Source organism: Monodelphis domestica, chromosome 4 (genome assembly GCF_027887165.1).
Source record: "Monodelphis domestica isolate mMonDom1 chromosome 4, mMonDom1.pri, whole genome shotgun sequence".
Classification (NCBI taxonomy): Eukaryota; Metazoa; Chordata; class Mammalia; order Didelphimorphia; family Didelphidae; genus Monodelphis; species Monodelphis domestica.
Window position 1 is genome coordinate 351,268,370 of NC_077230.1, and position 5,350 is coordinate 351,273,719.

Consider the following 5,350-nt stretch of genomic DNA (forward strand, 5'->3'; position numbering starts at 1 on the left):
AGAGCTGATTGTTAAATTTTCAGTGTGAGTGTGTACATTGGAAATTGACAAGTGCAGGACTTGATTTATTGCTCTGGTGATTGTCTAGACTAAGGAAAGTGATGGAGAAAATAGTGATAATTCAGATTTCAGAGAACCAATCATTAAACATTTACCAACACCCCACTGGAATGCAACCAAAATCCTTTTGGGGGGATTCCCTCTCCCTTCACCAAAATAAATCTCTGTGAAATATAGCTTGTAAAGCTTTTTGCTTGATTGGCAATATTGTTGATATATTTGTGATGAGATTTTTTTTTCTCATGTAATTAGGAGACAGATTTAGTATACATACCAAGAGACCATCTCGTGAGCAAAGTTATTACCAATTTAAAGGTTGAAAGATCTCCAAAAGAAGACCCACAAAAGGGGGAACAGAGAAGCACCTTGACCACCTACTAGTTAAAACCGTAGAACATCTAACGTGGAGATCAAGAAAAGGGAGCCTGAGGTAGCTCCCTAGAGGGAGGTATAAAATAACAGAAACAGATGGTTAGAGCCACACTGCCTCTGTTGATTGTTGAGGTGCCCAAAATATACTGGTCCTGGATATGTGCTCTGCTGTGAATGGAATTGTACTGGACAGAAAAGAAAAGAGGAGAGGGTCGAGGCAAGACAACCACCTTTTGCCATTATTACAACATGTCTGATGGGGGAACATGTATCCATCCTTGTGGGAAGTTTTGAATAAAAAGAATAATACCAAGGACATGTAAATAGGTGGCATGCCCTCTCTGGGTTAAGAAGGGGAAACACTTTGCCTGGACTTTTCCTTTATACTCTTCTCACTCTCCCTAGAGTGTTGGGGGGACAACTAGGTGACTTAGTGAACAGAGCACTTCACTTAGTGAAGTCAAGAAGATTTGAGTTCCAATCCAAACTCAGATACTTACTAGCTGTGTGATCCTGGGCAAGACTCTTAACTTCCCCAACTGTAAAACGGGGACCATAATAGCATCTACCTTGCAAATTGTGACAATGTGTGTTTTAGTGTGTATGTGTGTGTATAATGTGTGTACCTCCCCCTCCCCCCCCCAGTCTTAGAATCAATAATAAATATTGATTCTAAGGCAAATTAGTGGTAAGGGCTGGGCAACTGGGGTTAATTTTGCCCAGGGTCACAAAGCTAGGAAATGTCTAAAGTAAGATTTGAACCCAGGTCCTCCTGACTCTAGGCCTGTTGTTCTATCCACTGTGCTGCCTAACTTCACCTAAAAGAGTTTTTTTTTGTTTTTGTTTTTTAACTCACACCTTCCATATTAGAATCAGTGCTGGGTATTCCCAGTTCCAAAGTAGAAGAGTGGTAAAGTCCAGCAATGGGGGTTACATAGCCCTTGCCCAGGGTCACACAGTTAGGAAATGTCTGAGGCCAAATTTGAACTGAGAAACTCCTATCTCTGGGACTCAATCTGCTCAGTCACCTAATTCCCTCCTAAAAGATATTTTTAAAAAGCACTTAGCCCAGTGCCTGGCACACACTATATAAATGCTTCTTCTCTTTCTTTCCCTTGCTTTCCCTTCCCTTCCTTTTCCTCTTGATCACAGGATTTAGTGCAAGAAGAGACCTTGCAGATGATCTAGTCAAATCCTCTTATTTTTAAAAGTGAAGAAAATAAGGCTCAAAGAAGTTTACTAAATGTTATATAGGTAGTAGGTAAGAAAGACAAGAATTAGTCAAACATGGGACTTTCGATTCATTTCATTCATTTGGCTCGTGTGTGATCATTTACACTTACAAGCAAAAAAAGCACTTAAAAATCTTTACATTTTCCTTCTAGAGTTGTTGGCCACCCCAGAAAGTGATGTGGAGGTTCTTGAGTTTCCAATAGGAATTTCCCCCTTAAATTGCTAGGAATTCTATACCATGGGACAGTTATTCTTAGTTAATTTAGGGCCCACTGACAAATGATAACATGAAAGAAAATTGGGATCTCTCAAGTCCCTTCCAGCTCTTTATCAATGACCTCCTGAAACCCAAATCTGACTCTCTTCAATTTCCCTAAATTTCTGTCTGCCCACATGACAGCCTCTCAAGACCTGAAAGGAATGATCATCTCTCCCCTCCCCCCACCTCTCCTTCCACCTGCCCAAGTCATCTCTTTTTTTAGGTCACTCCTGTTTCCATAAGCAATTGCTATATCATCATGACTATCAAGGAGGCCTCGTCCAAATTGTGCTTCCCTTCCTGATCTTTGCTGTTTTCTCATTTCAGAGATGAAAATATCTATCCATTTCCCCTTACAAGATCCTTGGGAGCATTAGATCAGATATAGAGTAATTACTCTACCAGCATGTGGTACTTTAGTTGCTTTCATAAAAGGCAGCATGATTTGATAAATAAAGGATGTCTCTGAGTCAAGGTCTGGGTTCAAATCCTGCCTCTGACACCTGCTCCTTGTCTGATCTATGGCAAGCCAAATAGCATCTTCATACTCTAGACAATGCTGTAAGAATAGACGCCTCAGGAAAGGGGGCAATCTGCCCTGGTAGCAGGTTACCTCCGGAGGAGTTCCTTATATCCATGAATCCTCAGGATCAAAATCTTACACAATGTACATTCCAGCACAAGGAGAAGAAAGTGCCAAAGTGAGATGACAGGGAAATATGTTTCCTGCACAGATGAGGAGATCTGGACCAGAGAGAGAAAAAATCCTTCCAGGACTATCATAGACTTTAAATGAACAATAAGGAACACAGGAAAGAACTGTAACCTATGAACTAAGTAGAAAAAAGACCTTCAAGGAACATACATGTAAGATAAGGTGCCATTAACATATTAATATCACATAAAGAGAAATGCATCCAAAACGACCATGAATCCAGTATAAGAGAAGATAGAAACATCAGTCAACATGGGAACATGCTACACACCATAACCATTTAAACACACTGATTTAGAGGCCTGGTTGTAAATAAGCAAGGTCCATGACAATGAAAAACGTACAAACTTATAAAGTCTTGCAGGACTCAAACAGCTAGAAAAAAATTTCTGTTTGGTTGACTCCGAAGCAGAACTCCGGCATATATGTAATAAGTATGTGTGTAACAGATGTACAGAAAACATGCAGGCACCTGATTTAAATCTCAGAACATGAATGTACTAAAATAGGGTAGTAATTAAATGAACAATCTTAACATAACTTAGATCAGGGAAAGAGAATAGCCAGGGGAACTTCCTGAAAAGGGAAGTTCAAAGTTTAGGGAGCCAGAGACAGGGAAAGAATAGGAAAATAGAATGTTAGAAACTTCAATAATTTAAATATTGAAGAATTTCTGATAGCTAGAGAAGTTAAGAAAGCATAAGATAACATAAGGAGTTTGGGAAAATGTTACCATAGCTATAGATCATTAAGAAAAATGGTTACCAAATAGTTCAATTAATATTGTTGCATATTGTTCGAGGACACTTTAGTCCAAATTCATGTTACTGAAAGAAGTGCTCATAATTGTTCCATACTGATACTTAGGAGCTGCAATAGGGGCTCAAAGAGTTGACAACCACTGTGTGATAGAACTTAAGGATGAGTGTATTTTCATTGTATATTTCGGAGGTTTTAAGGTGCTCAAGCAAGCAAATACATGTTGCCAGCCCTGTCTGGCCAAGAAGCTTGTTTGAAGCTGTGGAATCTTAATGCAAACATTCCAGGTCCAGAGTGATAAACTGAGTTGAGTGATATGGAATTGATAAGTTGCCTCACACAAATTTTGGAGATTTGTTGGTTGATATTTTGATTACATTTTGATCTGTATAAAGATATATATTGCAAACAGTAGCCAAGGAGTGGGTAGGACATTAAAAATGGTATATATGCGAAAAATGCTTGCTCAGAATTTTACTATTATGTGAGTTGCTGCTAAAATATGTGTTTGGCTGTGAACAAAAGTTCATTGGGAACCTGACTGTACCATAGATTTTGTTCAATACTCAGTGGTTACCTCAGTTTACCAACTTGTACTATGAACTGAAATTTATAATTGATGAGCACTAATCCTTTAAATCAGAATTCTTTTGGTTTACTGACTAGCAATTGAGGTGATACCAACAGTATGTTTGTTTGACTTAAGCAAGTCAGAGAAGGTGGGAAGGTGTTTTGGATTTGAATTTGGAAGAAAGGGACTTTGATCTAAAGATCAAAGCTTGAGTATGCCGATTTGTGAAGGAAGAATGGAAGTCTTGTTCTGCTTTTTGTTTTTTTGGAATTTTATGGTGGTTTATTTACAATAGAAAAAAGAAATTAAGAATGAGGGGAAAGGGAAAAGATCTGCTCCGGAGTTCAGAGGCCTCTCAGCCAACGGGCCTTCCCAGAAGATTAAATCTAACTCAGCTTCCAGTTAGAAGATGAGGGGCCTCCTTGGAGGCTGGCGCCTTCAGAAGGATCAAGGGAAAGGGAAGTCAGCCTTAACATTCACCACATAGTCTCCCCAAGGGAAGCTGTCTCAAGACCCATGCTTCAGAGCTCTGTCAAGTTCCTCGGCCAAAGTCCACCAAAGTCCACCAAACCACAAACCTCACAGAAAGGGACACAAATATAAAGGCAGTTCTTTACATCACTTCCTGTGTCTCACATGTGCCAATGGTGGCTTAAACTTGGCTTAGGACAGTCCAGGGGGTCAGTCAGTTGTTTCTGATTTGTCACTGGCTAGCACACACATAATCATCTTGTACCTCTAAATCTACTAACTGCAGGTGCATACAAAATATCACCTAAGAGGAAACTACAATAGTTAAAGATAAGAGGGGAATAGAAGAGAGACAGCAAAATCAATGTTTGCTGGGCGCATTGACAAAAACCAATCAGGGGAAATCCCCTTTTGGCATAAGAGTATACAATCAAATAAATGTTCAATCAACCTTCAGTTCAATCAACCACACCCAAAGTTCATTCTGGATCTTCTTGATGTAGTGTAGGTTTTTCAGGCATCTTTCTGCAAACAGTTCATTTTCTGGATTTTAGGAGTTAGCAAGCTTCTTTCCTTGAAGATCTTTCTTGAACAAAAAAAAAATTTAAATCTTGGATTTTTATGAAAATATAATCCCCCCCTGAAGAGGGTGTTGAGAACCAACCAGTTCAGCTCAGGATGGATGCAAGGCTGAGTTATGGTGGTGTATGAGTCAATTATCAAAAGAAAAAAAAACCCTCAAAAACACAAAGAAAAAAATGGGAAGTTAAACTTTTGGGAGAAAAAATCAAAATATCAAAATCTATGTATATAAAATTTTGAGTAAACAAGAATAAATTAATAGACCCTTTTCTCCCAGTTACTCCAAAAACCGGGTTAGCGGAATCTAGATCCTCTGATTCCCTAGAAC